This window comes from Stegodyphus dumicola, chromosome 8, assembly GCF_044657685.1.
Source record: "Stegodyphus dumicola isolate Sdum_Otavi_A_Nest chromosome 8, ASM4465768v1".
NCBI lineage: Eukaryota > Metazoa > Arthropoda > Arachnida > Araneae > Eresidae > Stegodyphus > Stegodyphus dumicola.
In genome coordinates this window covers 162,560,894-162,582,276 of record NC_140775.1, presented here as the reverse complement: position 1 = coordinate 162,582,276, position 21,383 = coordinate 162,560,894, and the positions used below count along the sequence as shown (strand labels likewise).

The window sequence follows — 21,383 nt, the reverse complement described above, 5'->3', positions numbered from 1 at the left end:
TACAATTTCATCTCTTGAAAGTTTGTTTTATTGCTATACATTTATTTCTAACACATAGTGTTAACACATTTTTTTTTTTTTTTTGTAACTTAGTCCAGTTCCAACTTAATTTCCCTAGACAATATCATATATAGTCTGTTTTTTTAATTTCTTAGGCTAAAATGTTCTTTTCGCAAATGTCAGTAGTGGGGTAGTTTTACTATCTTCAACCGGTAAACAAGCGATTAAGGAAATGAGGCCTTGTTAAACAAGGATATGTACATATCCTAGTAGTGGTAGTTTAAAAGGCGTCACTTTCCTAATCACTTGTTTACCGGTTGAAGATAATAAAACTACCCCTTCTTATTTTAGATGATTCACTTTCATAAGGTTGGATACATTGGCCATTGTCTTGGGAAGCGTGATGCTACATTTCTAAAAACGTGAAATGTGCTTAATATATGAAATATGCATAGAATTATATAAAATTTTGAAAAGTTTCAAGTATTCTTTAAGTAGGTCCTTGAGTATTGTAGTCTCTGTTCTGTATGTAATATAGATTATTCAGCTTTTCTTATAGTTTGTATTGTGTAACTGTAGTATTATGTGAAATTTATGGATGCTGTGCTTCGAATATGGAACTTAAAATAGTTTTGTGCAGTATAAAATGTCATTAATTCGTTGTAATAGTTTGCGTATGAAAAATATAAACTTCTATTTTCGGGAAAAATACCAGAAATGTGTAAAATCATGTAGTACATTTGGTTGGTCTTCAAGTTCGACTGAATTGATATAACTTCGGATATAACTTTACATGAGAATATCTAAAATGTTCAATGGGAATTCAAATTTTGAAAATAGTTTTCTATTTTTGATACTGTTTCATTGCACTAAGTCTTCTAGCTCTTATGAAATATTATTGTTATTCACAGATCTTCATGAAAGATGAAAAATATTTGATTTTTTCCTTGAAATTTTTAGTGTCATTCAGTAAGCACCTGCAACTCGTATGGAACTCTCTAATTAATGTGAAATGATATACGAGTATATTCTTTGAAAAAGATTGGGCTATGTTATTAGAATCTACGAAATAGTGAAATGTTTGGTATGAAACGATAAAAATTTTGCATGAAGTTCGGTATATGTTCACTCTCATTATTGAAGATCTCTTCCTAAATTCTGAAATAGTGATGTTTTCACTCTTATTATATTCAAAATTTAGTAGTTCTTGAATTAAATAACTGTATAGATGTACTAAACCTTATGGAAAATTCAAATATTTTATGAATTGATTGGTTTTACTTAAATGGTTTAGAAGTAAATGAGCGGTATGTTAGGCAGTTTCTTTCAGAAATATATCCGTATTTGGAAACTCTGTAGATAATTTGCCTTATTGAAATTGTTCTAAATTTTTAAAACTATATGGATGATATGTTATCATCTAGAGTGTCTTTTCTCTTTGCAAATATTATATAGAGTTATAATAGGAATTGAATCTTCTTTCTATAGCAGAATTTATTAGTATTTCTAGAAGAGGATTTAGAAAAAAAAATATTCATGTTTTTGTAAAAAAATAATGTAGTATCTGGTTGTCGTTATGGTAGAAAGTGTTATTCAAAAGTTTCAGAGTGGTAAAGTATGATTGTGAAATGACGTTTTCTGAAAATAATCAATGTATTTCTCAATATTAGAAATTAAAATAGTCAAAACTAGAAGTCTTTTACACAATGTGAGCATGAAAGCCATTGAAAAATCTGTTGCAGTCGTATAAAATTTAACTCGAAGATGAAAATTGTTGCTTGCATGATTAAACAATATCAAAATTTGGTTTGAAACTAAATCACTGAGTGCTACATATAGATGTGATCGTGATTGTTTCAAGTTCTTTGAGTAGAAGATATGCTGTTCTTTGAGTAGAAGATATGCTGTTCTTTGAGTAGAAGATATGCTGTTTTTTAAGTAAAACTATTTTCCTTTTCCGATGAAAGTAAGTCTAAAGCTAAATCTTTGGAAAAGTGATATATTTTCAGATTTTTATCTGTTAGAAGAAATGCGCATGCCTACATAAAAATAAAATAGGAGTATGACTGAATTTTCTCGTTACTACAAAAGGGTAGATTTAGAAAATAAAGGAAAATTTCTAAAAACGTTGGTTCATTACCTTACTCTTACTTCTTAAAAGTTGATACGTTATAAGAAAAGTCTTTTTAATCGTATACAGCTTATAGGAAATGATTTGTTACTCAGGTTTTATATTAATGCATTACAATATTTTACATTTCGTTTAAAGTATTGGTAAGATTTTACTGTTCCTAATGAGTAGGATTTTCTTAATGTGTATGTGGATATTTAATTGCATTTTCCTCAACAACGTTTGGGAGTAATTTAATAATATGTCGCATAAATATGCTTTTCTTTTAAAAATTCTAATTGAAAGTTAATTAAAATTATGTAGTATTAAATGTATGTAAAAGGCTAATTGTACTACAGAATGATTCATGATTTTTTTTTTTTTTTTTTTTTGTGTGTGTGTGTATACTGACAAGGGTAAATAAAGTGAACTTCAGGTTTTTCTCACTGATAGTAAATCTGGAGCCGATACAAATCTGTTATAGACTTAGTTATGACCTTAGGTAAATATAGGTAAATATATTGCTTTCTATCAACACATTTTCTAAACATTTGTTGCGAATTCTGGATAATTAAATTCGGTAAAGGTTATATCCTCATTTAGGTAAAACCTTAAATATTCTACAGTAAAAAATGCTATTTCATATTTAGTTCTTAATATTAAGAAAATAGTTCTAAGATAGTTATTCTCTAGTGTGGTAATACTACAGGAAAAGTTAAATAATTTATATGGTGTTTGGAGTTTTTCTCTCAGAAAGAGGTAATATTTAGCAAATTACAGTTCTCAAAAATGGATAGAAAGTTCCTACAATGCAAACATATATGTACAATTATAAGAAAACATAACCCTTATTTGGATGTAATTTTGAATTGAAAAGACGTTATTCCTCATCAAATGTGTATTAGTAAGGCATGTTTACCTGCTATGATACGTATTGTACGAAGAAAGCTCTGTATTTGTGATGAAGAAGGTTAAAATATTCGAAATTATAGTGGAGATTTGCGTAAAATGTCTCTTACTCTTTCTCTCTTTGGTTCCTTCTGTAAATATAGGTCTATTGGTAATGATATATGTTGTGTAAAGGTATGGTAGTGTTTTACAAGATTTCATTCATAAGAAAATAAATTGGTAAATAAATTAATGCAAACTGACATTTGCGAAAAGAACATTTTAGCCTAAGAAATTAAAAAAACAGACTATATATGATATTGTCTAGGGAAATTAAGTTGGAACTGGACTAAGTTACAAAAAAAAAAAAAAAAAAAAAAAAATGTGTTAACACTATGTGTTAGAAATAAATGTATAGCAATAAAACAAACTTTCAAGAGATGAAATTGTAGCCAATGGGTAAAATCGATTGTCCTTCATTTCTTATTCAAAACTGGATATGTATTAGGACTTTCTTTTGGATATGTAACCTAAATAATTGTCAATTTCACATGAAAATCATTCATGAAGGCAGAAATATCCATACTTAGTGTAGGAAAAGGTAATAAAATGAAAATTTGCATAGTCGAAACATTTAAAGTGATGTAGAATGCATTCAATTAGTACAAATTACTGAATTAAGAGGTACTGAGCGTTCAAAATAATAAGAAAGAATTTTGTACGAGTACATGAAAGAATGAATATGGGTCTAAAATTATGGATGAAAGTTGAGATTTCATTCTAAAAATTCGGAATCTATCAAACTAGCTTAATGATAATCAAGATTCAAAACTGAACATTGGTAACACTGAAGAGCTTAAAAACATATATTCAGATATAAAGGGTATTAAGAATTAAAAGGAAATGCCGGAATACGCAGGAAATGTTAAAGTTTGAAAATGCGAATGAAGTTAATAATGAAGTAAAGTAGTAGGATAAGTCATGGTAAGAGTACTACAGAATGATAAATTATAGAATTGGCAAATTAAAATAGTACTATAAAGTATGGACTAAGTAAGGGCTATTCAACGAATTGGATATGAATAACAGTTAAAGGTTGTAAAATAAAATGCTTAATTGAAATCTATCTCTATGTTTAAAAAATTTAAGCGTGTTAATTTAGCTGAAATAGTAAAATCACAAGCGCAATTACAATCAAAAATTATAAAACAGAGTTAAACTTTAGAGTATGTTGGAAACTAGAAAGAAACCCAGTGCCAGAAAAGTATGAAAATTACATCTGAAATTAACTAAAGTTCATACGTATGGTAGGAAAATGTAATAAACAAGTCAAAATTAGAGTACTTTAAAAATTACGAAGGTATAAAATGTACGAAACATGTTAAAAATAATATCTAAAATTGAATAAAGCTCATATACATGGCAAGAAAATAGAGGAATTAAGCTAAAATTAAGAGCCTGTTTGAAATTAGAAGTGTTAAAACGTATGAAAGTCATGTGAAAATATAAGAAATTAGTTAAAATTCTTAGTATGTTGGAAACTAAAAACAATAAAATAAACAGAAAAGGAGTTAAATTTTACATCTAGAATTAAATAAGTCAGGTATATAGTAGAAAAATGTAATAAGCAAGTTTAAAATTAAAGTAAAATGTTTAAAATAGAAGTTTAAAATTCAAAATTACGAAGGTTCAGAATGTACGAAACAAGTTCAAAATTACATCTAAAATGAAATAAAGCTCATATATATGGTCAGAAAATAGAGGAATTAAGTTAAAATTAAGAGCCTGTTTGAAATTAGGAAGGTTGAAACGTATGAAAGTCGTTACAAATTAAATGAAAGTCATGTGAAAATATAACAAATTAGTTGAAATTCAGAGTATGTTGGAAACTAAACACGTTAAAATATAGAAAAGAAGTTAAAATTTACATCTAGAATTAAATAAGTCAGGTATATCATGTGAAAATATAGCAATTATGTTAAAATTAGGAAATTATGAAGGTTAAAATGTATGAGAGAAATGAAGTAAAACTCATGTACGTAGTGTGAAAATATAGCAAATTAGTTAAAACTCAGAGTATGTTGGAAACTAAAAACGTTAAAAAATAGAAAATAAGTTAAAATTTACACATAAATTAAATAAACGTCAGGTATATGATATGAAAATGCAGGAATTATGTTAAAATTAGGAGGAGTTGTGGAAATCATGGAGATTAAAATGTATGAGAGAAATCAAGCAAAAGTCATGCATATAGTGTGAAAATATAAACTGGTTAAAAATTTCAGTATATTAAATAGTGTGAAGGTTAAAATGTACAAAACAAGCTAGAAATGTTACATCTAAAATTAAATACAAGTCATCTATATGATTAGAAAATGTATGAAATAAGTTAAAATACAGAATATGTTGAAGATCGCAAACGTTGGAAAGAACGAAAAAAGTTAAAAATTACATCTAACATTGAATAATATAATACACGAAAATGCGTGTTTTAGTAATTACACTCATAAAATATAACGAATAAGTTAAAAGTATTGCCTAACAAGTCTGAAAAAACTCTGGGTAAAATGAATTTAAGAATAAAAATGAGTAATGTAATGAAGATTACGGAAAGTATATGTGATATTATGAACAGAAGATTTAAGACATAAGGTAAAATTCTGAGTGTATAGGATCACTCAATCATTAAATTCGAAAATAATCCTCGTTCAGGGTAACTAGGAGATAATCATCATATACGTAGTAAAACAGTTGGAATACGAAGAAAAAACACAAAGGCTAAAAATTTATTAACGAAGGGAAATCATCTCCGATAAATCAGTAAAATATAGTCTCTTATTAAATTGTGATGACATGTAGCAGTTTTGCAGATATTCAGTCATAGGATAAATACAAGTAAGAAAATAATTATCTTCGGAAGACTGTGAAGGAAACGTTTCATTTTATATCTGTTTCTAGAAAATAACTGTATCAGTCACTCAAAACACCTACTTGATATACGTTTTTAAGAATTCAATATAAATAAGTACACATTATCATATAACTACTAAATGCCTAAATCACCAAATTAAAAAAGAAAATAATCTAAGCACACGTCCTTTTTCTGTGACGTAGCAACTACCCTTATCTCCCATCTACTTTCTGATAAGGCTCCCTGTCCCCATTTTCAGATAAGCGTCCCTTCCGCGGCTGAGGCTTCCTTCTCGGAAGCTCCCTCAACTCCGGCTCCCTAAAGCTCCCGAACCAGAACTCTCCTGTTCCTCTACTAGAGTTCTATCAGCCTTTATAAAAAATGTTCCTAACAGCAATTACAGAAAGTTTTACACTTCACTTAGCATAATTAATATTTCGTTAAATGAATTTTTGATCTACAAGAACTACACAAAATTCTTCTACCCTCTGCTATAAACACTTTCATAAAATTCTATCTTTAATTTGAAAATTTTGTAATCTTATGAACTTGTCTAGAATAGAATTCGATCCGCCCGGAAGCTGAGTCAAAGAAACGTTTCACTTTACCGAGCGAATTCCCTCCGATTCCAAAAAACGGTGTTGTAGCTCTTTTTTACAGTTCACGGACAGGCTTTTGTTGGAAGCATGCCGGGAATAATCTATTTCGCGAAAAAAGAGTGGCGATTTTGTTGGACGCGTGCCAGGAAAGTTCGATTCTCAATTTAGGAGAGAAAAGTATGATTACCCTACGTGTTAAAAGTGAGTTTACACTGGTGTGCAAAAATTAAGGACGAGACGGTTTTTTTCAATATAACTTTGTACAAAAGCTTTCCAAATCAACACATTTGATACCGTAAGATCCCCAATACGTAAGGACATGAGTAATGTAAGCAACACTTACTAAAAGAGAAATCAGAGGGATAAAAAGAAGCTTTATTGAAAAAGTAGCATGGAGCGCAATGCGACTGAAGGCCGAAACATCCCTGTGATGGGTGTCCAGCAAGAAACATCCGGTCTTTAATAGGGAATATGATCTCCCCTGACTGCTAGGCAGGTTTCACAGCGTCTGCCGATGCTGAGAATGAAGGTGTCAATGAGTTGTTGTTGAGGCATTGCTGCCCATTCGTCTTGCAGCACCAATCGAAGCTCCGGAATCGTTACTGGTGGTAAGGTAAGAGCTGCCAAGCGTCTGCCTCGAACATCCCATACATGCTCGATGGGATTGAGATCCGGAGATCGTGCCGGCCAATCCATACGTTCAATATCCTCACTCTCTAAGAGCTGTTCGGCAGCTACTGTGCGATGACATGGTGCATTGTCGTCCATGAAAAGGAACTGCGGACCCATAGCGCCTCTAAAAAGACGCACATATGGAAGAAGAATCTCGTTACAATAACGGGTCCCGTTGACTGAACTTGCGTCGAAGATGTGAAGGTCTGTACGACTACCAAGCATGATGCCTACCCAAACGAGAACACCGCCACCTCCATACCTGTCCCTTTCAATGATGTTCGAGGGATGATTGCGGATTCCCCGCTCTCTCCAGATGAGTATGCGATGAGAATCGCTACTCAGACTGAATCTGCTCTCATTCATTGTCTCTCCAATTCCGGTGTTCCCGGCACCACAGAGAACGTCTTCTTCGATGGGCAGGCGTTAGAGGTACACACCGTACAGGGCGTCGTGCAAACAGACCACCACCGTGCAGTCTTCTGGCCACGGTAAAACGCGATATCGGTCGTCCAGTCGCCTGTGTCTAGCGATTTCTCCCGCTGTCTGCCGCCTGTTTCTTCTGGCCTGTAAGGCAATATACCGGTCATCTGCGGGTGTGGTTCCTCGTGGACGACCACTACTAAACCCCCGGATATCTGTTCCTGTAGTTTGAAATTGTCTCCAAAGTCGTGAAACGATGCTGTGAGCAATTCCGAACTCTGCAGTCACACTGTGGCCTTCCTCCAACTTCCCAATGATTCGGCCTCGGGTAAAAGCATCCAGATGTCGTCTAACAGATTGATTATTCGCCATTTCTCGCTGAGGCAGCAAGTCGGTGTGATTTTAACTGTTATACGGCGTGCAATCTCTTTGCCAGAAATACTGATCTTACACCGACAACATGCTTTATACTACTCAGACACTCCCCCATTACGTCTACCTGCATATCTGCGCATGTTCTACCGTACATCACCTTACTTAATCTCCTTTTGGTCCTTGATTGGTCTTTCTGTCCGCTCTGCCTCTTCGTTCAGCTGATATGCTAATTTTTCGACTTCGTCCTTAATTTTTGCACACCAGTGTAATATTAATTTAGCATTTCCGAACTTTTTGAAAAATTTTTATTCTGAAATTTTATTATTAGTTTTGCATCGAAAAAAGTGTTTTTAGGGAATCTCAAATCTGCAGTTGAAAGAAATCAATTCAGGAAGTTTTCATCTGATGGTGTCGACTAGTTTGATTATTCCTGTTCTTTGTTCCATTATCGCTAACCGCTCTTGATTCCCCTCCCCCTTCGTTCCGAGTCTTTTTCATCAAGATCATTGCTAGTGATCGTTGACGGCTTTTATCCGAACCAATAAAAGAGTGGTTTCGTCCGTCTCTAGTCTAGAATCAATATTTTAAGGAAATAAAGCTTGTAGCTACCTTTTTGGAGTTCGAAAACTTCTAAATTCTTCGATATGATTCCCACCCCTTCCCCATTATTTTTAACAGTTCTTTATGCCTTGATATTTTTACCATTTGGATCAGTATTTCACACTTAGAACATGTTCTACACATTTTAAATGTTTACCTATCTACAGCTGAGATGTTTCTGTGGCCGAGTGCATATTGCGAGTATATTTACATCTACAACAAGGATGTGTATGTAGAAAAAAAAAAAAAAAAAAACCTTCCTTTCATCTTTTATATTTTTGAAAAAGAAAGCGAAAAAGATGTTTTGTGTGAACTTTGCTAAATGTTAGCACAGTTGGCCTTGCTTAATGTGACCACGTAAGCCCACGGCTATTTTGATAATTTTAACAAATGATAATATTAAGCGATGAGGAAAATATCTCCTTCAAAATAGCAATGGAATTTAACAAATTTAATATAAAAATATCAAGAACATATAAACAGGTATTTTCCGACTATTTCAATTACGAAAATGCAAAAGTATGTTTACGACTAACGTTTCTTGGAATTATTTGGCCTATGCTGTGCCTATAATGTTAATATTCGGAATGCATTCTTCATTGGAAGAGAATATGCCAATCTAAAATTTTAAATTAAGGGGGGGGGGAACAATTTTGGTTTGTTGTAGATGTTCTCACGGATTCCCCCCTCCCCCCACGGCAAAAGAAAGAATTCTGCAGAATTTTTAGTCCAATGCCCCATAGCAAAAAAAAAAAAAAAAAAAAATAAAAAATAAAATAAAATAAAATAAAATAAAATAAAATAAAAAAAGCCATTAATTTCGTTTTGACATTTTGCATTGAAACTTTGATTGAAAATGTCGGTTCACTTTTTAAATTGTTGCTACGAAATATTAGAGCCCTGTATTATATTTAAAGAAATTAGAATCTGCATAAATGTGTATATGTTTCTCTCATTGTAATAAAACAACGGCACTTAGAACAATCACATTTTGAATAACGTACGTTTCTACCGGAATATGGGCATTTAGAAGCCCCATTTGGAATTTGTTTTATTATCTATTTCATATTTTATACAACTTTAACGAATGTTTCTTTAACAAACTCAACGATTTCAAAGAGAGCAATGGCAACACTGTACGAAAATCTCCAGCGCCCGAAACTCTATATCAGAAATTCTAAAGATATGCTCATTTTAAAATCATTTTGCGATACTGGTGTTGAACTGAATTTTATGGCTTAAGTTCGAAGAACATGATATTTAATAAATAAAGGTAACACACAAAACGTTAAAAAAACGCTCTTTGCATTGGACTTGCACAGATTGGACTTTGCACAGATTGGCAGAATTTGCTTATCTTAACGTTAACAAAAATAATCCTCTAGAAGCGTTGCAAATGACTAAGTTTCCTTCACGAATGCCATTTGACAGGAGCTGGAGCTTCAACTTCTGTATCTCATCTTTTAAGGTGTCCAAAGTTACAAGTTAATAAAAACTATAAAGAAAATTACATCTAATATTACCCTCAAAGGCGCTTTTTTCTCATTTACATACACATACACGTTTCGAGAGCATTCGGGCTAATGTTCCTTTGGGCTAAAAATGTTTAAAAACAGCCTATCTTTAGAATTTTCAGTAGACAGTCTCGCGCGCCAGAGACAACTTTTTTTTTTTTTTTTTCCGTACAGTGTTGCCATTGCTTCCTTTGAAATAGTTGAGTTTGTTAATCGAAAATTCGTTAAAGTGTTACAAAATTTGAAATACACAATCAAATGTTTTAAAACAGCATATCTCTAGAATTTCCGATACACAGCCTCGCGCGCTGGAGATAAAAATGTTTTTCCCATACAGTGTTGCCATTGCTCGCTTTGAAATCATTGAGTTTGTTAACCCTTTAACTGTCAAGTTATTTTGATGATTTGGGTACACAAATTGTCAAATTTTTTTATTGCAAAAATCAAATGTTTAGTACAAAATAAAATATACTTAAGTAGTTAAAAATTGATATTTTGACGTACATGGGTAAAATTTTTAAAGTTTTGTAGCCACTGCATATTTTCTTTGAGGCGGCTGTCACTCAACATGGCAGTTGCAAAGTTCGCTTCTAGTGGAGCATTATTTTCTAAAAATGAAAAAAAATTAACTATTTTCTAAAACATAAATAAATATAAGTGAATACCTATTAGTAGTCCAGTAATTCAGTCTTGTACAACTGGAAACACTTTTCCAAGCACAAACCAACTCCACAATCACTACACCAGAATCGTGATTCCTTCCTTATCTTTTCCCCATTTTTATCCTTTTTCGAACAACACACTTTGCACTGTCTTGTAGGCTCACGTTTCGCAGGAATAGGAGGAAAATAGGATATAAAATGTCGTTCAGTAAGACGGGCAGGGTTATCTATTGTAGGTGGTCTGCCAACATTCTTTTGTCCAGAAGCTGCATCATCATATTTATGCAAAAGCTCTTCTACAACTTGGATTCGAAATTCTAAAAATGTAATACGTTTCCCAACTACATTTTTATAGAGCAAATATGAGTTCCAGAGTACCTTGTTTAGTAAATGTAAAAATATCTTTTGATAATATTTTTTCTGACGTTTTCGGATTGTTGGATGAAAGGATATTTCCTGATCACAGCGATCTACACCACCCATACTTAGACCGTAATTAGAAACAATCTTCGGCTTGAGTATATCGCCATTTTTTATTTTTGAGGCTGACCATGGAAGTATCATGAATACTGCTCATCAAACACACATCCTTCATCTTCGGTTGAAGAATCTAAATCATCTATATAACGTTTCAAAGAACTGGACGCTATTTCACAACAAAAAGATCCCATGCACCTTGAACCAAATAACCTCTAACCTTTGAAATCTTCAGTAAAGTGCTGTCATCTATTGAACTGAGCGCACATTAACTTTATTAACTTTTCCCGAAATACAGTCGGGTTTGACAAAGAGATGAAGCCGAAATAAACGTCTCCCGATATATATTCGGGTATAACAATATAATGTACTCAAAAAAAAAAAAAAAAAAAAAAAAAAAAAAAAATTACCCCGAGTAATACTCGGGCGTGACATTTTCGAACACCAGTGCTAATCTCGGGCATGACAGTTAAAAGGTTAATCAAAATTTCGTTAAAGTTTTACAAAATATGAAATACACGATAAAAACTCCAAACTCCTAATTTGGGCTTCCTGGTGTCCGTTATCGGGCGGAGGACTACGTTATTCAAAATTTGATAGCTCTAGGTAACATTGTTTATTGTTCGTTGTTTTTTCACAATGCGAAAAACATGGATACATTCATGCAGATTCTTCATTATAGTGAGCCGATGCAAAATGCCGTTTCGAGCCTAATAGCCCTTCTGGGTTAGCTATAAATAATTAATATTTTATTAGTTATTTGTAATTTAAAATTAAAAAGAATATATATATTTTCGTTGAATGATAATGAAGACATTACAGCAACATTGAAACTGCAAAATATCTGAAAGTTGCACTACATATCTATTAATCCGCAGAGACCATGGCCTATATTCTGACAGCTCTTTCTCTCTCTTCCCATTCTTTATCCGACAAACACAGCAAATTTATTCGACATTGTCTTGTTTATTTAGATGAAATGTAAAAACGAATAGTTTCAAAACGAAATAAATACAAATCAGGCTTTTTCAGTATGGATTACGATGACGACACATACTTAAATAAAACGAAAAATTATGAATGCACGACATATTTATTCTAAGCTACCAAAATATCTAGGTTGCGTCTTAGATGGCATCTAAGCTACTAAAAGCAGGGGTATGTATTATTATTCCTTACCACTGTTCAAATCAAAACCTGTTTTGGAAAATATACGTAAACAAATTAAAAAATCTTTTGTCACTTATTAGTGATTTTACTGCATACATTGACGCTAAAAATCTACACATTTCAGTTACTAAAAGTCACAACATTTAAATTTTCATCCATTTGTAAGGTTTATTTTATCTAACACGTTGTTGTTTATGTTAAAATCTGTTGTATTTTCCTTCTTCATTAGGTATTTTGGAAGCAGGAAAGATGAAAAATTAGCAACGCCTTCGCCAGGAATCGAACTGCGGACCTCTGGAATACGCGCCTAGCGTGCAGACCACCACACCATGAAGGCGGGAGAAATACCTTCTATCTGCTGCTGGACTCACTCCAGCTGGTATAACTACTTTTTTGTCTCTATTATTAAACTTTACTTCATTCGCAGTTACGCTGCACAAAATTTAGCAGCAAAATTACAAATTTTTTAAAAACAGCATATCTTAGAGATAATGCAACGAATTCTGTTTTAAGGCGACCACTCACGGTTCCAGATGATTTTGGGGACCCACCAGCGGTCTAGTGATAAAGTTGCTGTATACTGGTAGTTCGGTCCAGGGTTCGAATTCCAGCAAACGGGCTGGCTGCATGGGCATTTTCGTGGCTTTCCCTATGTGTAGCATATATGCGAGCCAGTATCCCTTAGAGAGTCTTCCACGAAGGTATCTCTTCCCGTACTTCTGGAGTTCTTTGCCGTAATCCAATAGACCAAACCAAATGATTTTGGTCTTTTGCAGAGGTCGTCTTAGAGGATGATATTCAATACCAATGTTTATATGCTATCAGAAATCCTGATCTCTTTCAGAGCTGGTCGCCTGTGGCCCACGAGATACAAACACACAGGGTTTGTATCCTGCTTAAAAATAAAATCTATGAAGGGCAATAAAAGTCTTTGGCAACTGCAACCGTTAAGAAGTTCCATATTTAAAATTCTTAACAATAGAGACAGTAAATATTATTTCGATCTAAAAAATGAAACACTCGAATGATTTGCTTCTAAACAGCGTTTCAGTAAAAAAAAAAAAAAATAAAATAAATAAAATATATATATATATATATATATATATATACCGGTTCTCAAAATTTGGAATATTAACCATTCTTATTTAAATACACGTACATATACATAGTATTTCTACATAAATGACTAGTAAGTTAGTTAATTTTTTAAAGGGAAATCAAAAAAAATGTGTTACTGTACATATGGGCTCTCAAACGGAAAGGATAGAATTTTTCAAACTTTTTAAATTGCAAGGTCAGTTTGTTTACTATTAATTTTACTTTCCTGAGCACGAAACTTTCCAATTTGTTGCCATTCCAAATCGTTTTCAAACACAGTGCAATATGTGGCGCCATCTACTTGTCATCATATTAACTACTAAACGAAATGATTTTTTGGTTCTCGACTTTTTTCTAAGACAGGAGATGCATGATAATTGTTTAAAAATATTTTAATCTACTGTTAACCATCCTCTTTTTCTTTCTTAAAAGAATAAATAATTATAATCGAGATATTAACATAACACACAGTTTTTATTTCCGACTTTAATCCTTTAAATCAACGTGTACGCACAATAATATTAATTCTATTTATTTATACTCCAAAAGGAGCTATTAGTCTAGAAATGGGATTTTACTTTGGTTCACTATAAACGGCGCATCACTCTTATAATTTTTGCCACCAAATACTATCGCCCTGTATTATTTTGAAAGAAATTAAACAACCAACACAAAGTTTCAATTCTATTCCTAACTCAAATGCGTACCTATAAATGGCAGCACTAGTGTATGATGAAATGAAAAAGCGCGCTCTTTCTACGCAATATTTGCTTACTGGTGCAATAATTAGGAAAATTAGAATCATGCGCTTGATATTCAGATAAGTTTTCGATAAACCAGCCCTTTTAAATCATTTTTTGCAATATTAAGTTTTTATATTTTCCTGCAAATACTAATATTTAATTCACAAGAACTGAAAAATGATCAATGCTTTTAAAACAATTCTTTTTTTTTTTTTAACTTTTGTATTCAATTTCTCTGTGATCTCCTTTTGCCGTTAATGTTTTCCCAAAAACTTTTCCTCTGACGTTCGTGATTCCACGTTACGTTGATACCATGTATTTATTATAAATGTTACCGGCAAAGTATGAACGCCGACATTGTATATAATGCCGGACGATTTTAGGCATAATATGAAACAAGAGAATTATTACATACTTTACCTAGGCATTCTATACAATGACAAATGCTCTTTATGTACGAAAAAAAAAAAAAAAAAGGTTATGATAAGGCTATTATTTAAAATCGTTCATTCCTTTAAAATACAAATGTTATTTTGAAAAACATTAATGAGTGCCATTAAAAACTCTTCTTCGAAATATGTAAAAAAAAAAAAAAAAAAAAATGTGAGGTGTGATACAGCGTAATAAATTTGTATTTTCTATCTGGTTGAGACTGGGAATCGGTAAGATCTACAGGACAACCGAAGTTAAATTCAGAAACAATTATAAGTTTCACATCAGTGCTCTTAATACCTTTTTGTTTTTTTCTGGCAGGGCTCACAAAGGTGTGATTTTTACAGTTCAATATCATTACGTGTAACGTTTTTGTAATTGGTTGAAAGTTCTTTCGACATTCTGTCACATCGTTCCTATGCAGTACTCAAATGAGTTTTCACGAAATACAGAAAATAACTAACGTCCGTGACGCAATACTGCATAATACTGACGCTTTCTTTAACAGGATAAATTAATATACACTGCGAAAAAAAAAAAAAAAAAAAAAGAAGAGGGGGGACAGTTCTGTATCTCCCGTTCTACTGGGCCGATTGACAAAATTCAAATTGCTTTTTTTCATGTCTCGAAAGCGCGATTTAGGCTATATATTAGATTTACATATAGTATTGTTCTAATATAGGTATTTTGACACAAAATCGGACCTTTTCTGAAATAACTTAGCAATTTTTTCCCATATTTCGATTCTACAATTCAAATTATGCCTAGAAATTAAATTTATTTTGGCGCAATTTTTACAGTTTGCGCCCAGAATAATTCACTTGGCGTACTTCTTAATATATGGCAACGAATTTTCCTTTCCCTTCCATTACGTCGGAGTGGAAAAAAAGGCACTTTGTTCCTACCTTTTTTTAACTGTGCATAAGCGGAAAAAAGTCCCATCGTTCATACTTTCAAATCATTTTTTAGCAAAGTGTCTAAACCACATGTGATGTTTTATCGCTTTCAAGAAATATGCCAAATTTCAAAACGCGCCAATATATAAATTCACGCATATCTTCGGAAATGTTGAATAAAAAATTAATTTATTGCAAGTACGCTTAGAAATACGTCTACTTTAAGATGTCGGTAAAAATTTTATAGATCATAATTCAAATTTTTTTTCGAAAAATTTATAAAAATTATTTAAAAATAAATCATAAAAAATGGGGCGAATTTTATTTGGAATGAAACTGAATTTCGAAATGTGAAAGGTAAAATCAAATAAGTTATCAATATATATACCAAACTCCATCAACACTGAGGAGCTAAAATTTTGAGAGCCAATTTTTTAAAAACTACTCGTACGATTTTTATAAAACTTGGTAGTTTGGCGTAATTTGACTCGTAGAATCGAAATATGGGAAAAATATGTATTTTCAAAAGGTATGTTATTTTAGAAAAAGTCCGATTTTGTGTCAAAATAAATACCTAAAACCTAATATATATCCCAAGTCGCGCTTTCGAGATATGAAAAACGCAAGTTGTTTCGTCAATTGGCTCAAAAAGGGAGATAACTGTCCCATTTATTTTTGCGCAGTGTACTTTTGTTTTCGACAAACATCACAACCTAGTGATTCGGCGGCCAGTAGTCCCGTAGTTCCTTCTTAGTAGTAATTTTGGCCTTTTTACATCATTTATTAACTTCTGGTAAGTAGTTTTGGTTCTTCGAAATGAATCGGAAATGTATTTTATGCTTTGCCGGTTTGTCACTTGGCATTCTAGAATGCCTAGAAAATGTGTGAAATATGAATTGCTTCATACATTTAATTTTCTACAGAATGTCGGATATCATACTTTGTCAGTAACATTAAGATGGCTTTTGGCAAGTGCTGCCACTGAGACAAAATAAGAATTTTAAACTACCTTGCCATAACTTTGTAAATGTAAAATGCTTGTTGGAAACGATAAATCCTTGGTAACTAAGTTCTTTCACCTGAAAATGGCAAGAATATGCTGCTTTTAACAACACAACCAACCATATTTTTATTTACACAGGGATGCAAGTTTGTAAAAATCTTGGCCATTGATATTTGGGAAAGTCTATTATTTCAGTGCTTATAGAACCTAATTCTTCTTTAAATACATACTAGAAAATTAAGGACCACAAAGCCGAGTTTCAATAGCTCATTTTTTAAATATAGGAACAATTGTAAAAAAAAATCACATTAATCTTACACTTTTATTATTATATAAACGGACTTGCTAAGAATTTGCCTGTAATTTTGTAAAACTAAGGATTTTATTATACATTCTTAATACATTAAATTTTCCAAATATTAACATCATGATGAATTTTATAATGTGACATATATGTACGCAGCTTTGCAATGGATGGATTCTAATGATAATTTAATCTTTTCATTTCTGACATAAATACATTCTACTCCTGAGACAGACAATGCAAGTTACCAAAATGGAAACACTAAAATTCAAAATGTAATTTTGACTGCAGTGTTAGATACAATTTTGAGATAAAGAAAACATTAAAAGAATTCATAAAATGAATACCATATAAAAGTTCAGGTTATTACAGAAAACCACATGATCTTGTATAGACATTATAGAATACTGAAAGGCCAAGACCAACACTATCAAAAGATAATATCTAGCAATCCCTTTAAGATTAGGTAAAACACTTCTAACATAAATATAAACAGAAGGCAAGGGAAAAAATTTCAAATAAACTGTAGGTTTATAGTATTCTGTTAAGCCTACAGAGTTTCACCACAACTATTACTGTCAGATGTATTGCTTACAATTCAGCACGATTTATCTCAGAAAAGATGGAAAATCTTGTTAGCTTTTTATCTAAAAATATTCCTTTACTATCACAAAATGAACAAATATAACTGAGTCGCTGTTCTGATGTGAAATCGATCAATTAGTACCTTCAAGACTAGAATAAGGAAGCTGGCCTGGACTAATATTATGCATAAGCTTAAAAACTTAGCAAACATATGCATAATTTTCTAAGAACATATCTATTTTTCTAGATGATTACTCCCATCTTCATAGTGTTCACAGAAAGTAGAATTAGCACCAAAGAAAAAATGCAAGTTTCGTTTTCACCATTGACTGAAGTCGAAACAGCTTGAAACTATTAGCCACAACCTACTTTTCTCCTCATTTATTAGTAACTTAAGCCAAATGCCTTATTAAGATGCTTCATGGGCCAATAAAAATGCTGATTTAAAAGCAATAGAATGCACATGGAAAGCTCTAAGGAAATGTCTTGCAAATTGCCAGTAGTTTCCTCCTTGCTATTTGGTCAGAGTTCCTAATAACTACTTGCAACTTGATTTTAAGCAGTAACTTTTGCTCATACTTTATCTTGAGAGATCTTTTTACTTGCCAGAGTTGTCTGATGCATAATGAATGCTTTTCTTGTGCAGATTATAAATTATCATGAAATTTCAACAACATGCATGTATCAGTTTACACTTGCACTGCATCTTCTAAAATAGTGAACACTACAATTATGTCTATGTATGTAATAAGTTACAGAAATGGAACAGCGTAAAAGTAAATGAAAAAGTAACACAAACTGAAAGCACAATCTATTATTACATTACCTAACATTCTGCTAAAGAGTATATGTTGCTTGTTTTTACTGGGAGGGGGGGGGGTTAGGATTTGAATATTTTTTAAGGGCATTTAATGCGATTTGAGAATATATAAGTTTATAAATCTATTCCTTTAAAAATGCAAAATTACTATTATTTCACTTCCAAAGCAAATTTGCAATAAAGAAATAAATGGAATAGACTGTCTATTCTTCTACTGTCAAGTGATATAAATTTTTCTGAAGTTCTCATTAGAAGTGTGTGAATTCATATTAAACAAAAGAATCTTAGTTGTGAAAGATGTAATAAGTTTATGGCAAATTTTTATGCTGTTTTACGAAATGATTATAAGCATACAGAGAATACACATCATTTCACGGTTATTACTTTGATATTCAAATATACACATTTTCATTTCTTTTAATAATTCTTGGTCTAAATCCCTCAAATACCTTCCATTTTTTTTAAACATAAAAGTTAAAAACTAAATGTACCAATTTAAGGCTTTAAATGAAGAAAGGCAGATTTAATTACCCTCAATTTTAACATGCCTAAATCAAATTACAGCTTATATTCAGTTTTCTTTTGAACTTGATAATGAAAGCACCAGCTATCAAACCTAGAACAAAATTACCATCATTTAGTTTATCATTGATAAGGTCAGCTGATTAATCACCTCCAATCAACAATATTCAACACACAATTAGGAAAAAAATCATGCTTATGTTTAAATACTTATGAATGCATTCTTAAATTAGAAAACATTCAACGATGGGTTGGTTAATATTAGGTAAAGACACGATGAATTGTGAAAGAATTTCAAGCAAGCTGTCTTCTTCATAAAGTAAATAAGAGATTGCTGAAGAAGAGAGGATTAGATCATTTGTTAATTAAAAAGCATAATAGATCTATTGGCCAATGGGAAGGAATGCCTTGGTAAAAGAATTTTAAAAACCCCATTTACACATAGCAAAAAACTCAACACTGAATCTAGAAATGTTTCATAGCTTTAGACTTTCAATCAATGGTCAGTCTAGAAAAGCCCACAGTCACTTGAAATACATACAACACCTTTATAAGATTAAGGCTAAGGTTACATTATATCTCTTAAGTTACTATGACTCAACAGTAAAAATTTACTTAACTTTAAATCCAATATATTTATCTGGATCAACTTGTTAATGTAATTAGTAATGTGATTAAGAACTTGCATATGTTTAATGAAAGATAGCCAACTTTGATAGTTTAATACATTTAATAGTAATTTAAGCATTAATTTTTACGTACCTTTTCTCAGATTTTCATTAATATTAAAACTTTCTTTAGTTATATTATGAAATATGAACAAATCTATTTTTATAAATTTGAGTTTTATTGACTGTCCGTCCTTCACAACAAGTTCCATATCTCTCAAAAAACAACTTTCGTTTTGCAGGGCTATGAAAATTGGAATATTTTTAGAAGAATTACATGATTCTAGGTAATTAAATTGTTATTAGATCATTGTCAACATATTCTAAAATACTCAGGATGCCGCTGGTAATTGTTCTCATATCGTTGTTTGGTATGCATGTTTTACAGGTTGTCATTACATGTCTTAAGCACTTCCATTTGTAATTACTTTATTTCTAATATTTATATAAACTGCTATTAAATAGTTTTTTTTAGCTCTTAATGGGCAATAAATTATTATAATTTGAGGGCTGAACATATGATTTTATGGCACGTGGCACAGAAAAGGGTTGTCTTCCTCTATATGCGTAATACGTATTTATTGTAACAGATGAAAAAATTTAATATCATAAATTTCAACTTACAGTTAAAAGAATAACATACTCCATCTTCTGTAAAATGGAATATGCTGGTTTAAACAAAATTAAACAATGAATTCATAATTTTTACATTTCTAAAAATACAACCTATCTCCATCTCAAACTGAAACAATAACATTAATCTTTATTTACATAATCCTAAAACTAAAGATTCTTAAAATATACGTGATAGTCTGCATAATTTTAAGCATTGTAACTAAAAATATTCTATAAATTAGTAATAACGTGGCTTAATGTAACTTGGATTAGACAAAACAATTAAACTAGATAACTGGAGTTTTACAGAAGTTCACATGCGCTAACGTAATACGTTCACACAATTTTAACGTTTTCGTTGAAATTGGTAGAGCTTCATTTTTTAGCTTTCATAAATTCTCACATATATGCCTATTATTAAATAATTAAGAACTTGTATGCATATTCCCTGCACTGCAGAATAACAACATCTAGAACAACCAAATTAAAAGCACAGTTCCTCAACCCGGACATGTGCACCTCAAAGCCAGAATCGCAAATTTCAAATTTGACTGACTAATATTTTGTGCAAAATTTAAAAATTCCCGAATAAAAACTTTGCGATTAAAAAGCAATATGCTGCCACTTTGCAAAGCGTAAAATATTTATGTTTCAAATCAGAAAACTCAGCAATTTAAAAGAAATGTATTGCCATTTAGCACAAATGTATTTGTCTGACATTGATTAAAAAAAAAAAAAAACTAAGCATTTTAAAGCAACAAGTGTAGTTCTTTAGCTCTGTTATTATTAGCCCATGAAATTAGACAAAGTGGGCTTATTAAAAGCATTACATATATATTTACAGTAACTACTGTAGATGATTGGGTATGTTGGTGGCTAGTTTATTCAGACGATTTACGATTAAATGTTGATAATAATTTTTTTGAGTTATGCAGAAGTACTTCTCATAGTTTAGAGAAATGAAACATAGTTACAATATTTTATAATGTTCACTTATTCTTTAAAACAGTTAAGAATCAGCATAAAAAAAAGCAAGCTTCATTTATAAATCAAAATAAAAAAAATATTTTGCTAAGCTTCATTTATAAATCAAAATAAAAAAAATATTTTTGCTAGTCTACTTCTTATTTGGTAAAAAATAGAAGGAAAAAGAAATATTACTCATTTATAAATTTCAAAAACAAACAAAATACACAATGTAAGAAACATGGAAACTGTGGTTATATAGTAACCATTGGTGATCGAAAACAGAGAATTCAGAAACTTTATTCTTAAAAGCTGATTAATACACTATGC

At 31.5% G+C, this 21,383-nt stretch overlaps 1 long non-coding RNA gene across 1 annotated transcript; it reads left to right on the top strand.

Moving 5' to 3' along the window:
• Positions 1–332: 332 nt before the first annotated feature.
• LOC118188449 (uncharacterized) lies at positions 333–19,948 on the top strand. Its single transcript, XR_004758117.2, has 3 exons — positions 333–494; positions 12,631–12,780; positions 19,715–19,948. It is a non-coding gene; the product is annotated as an uncharacterized LOC118188449 (long non-coding RNA).
• Positions 19,949–21,383: the final 1,435 nt, after the last annotated feature.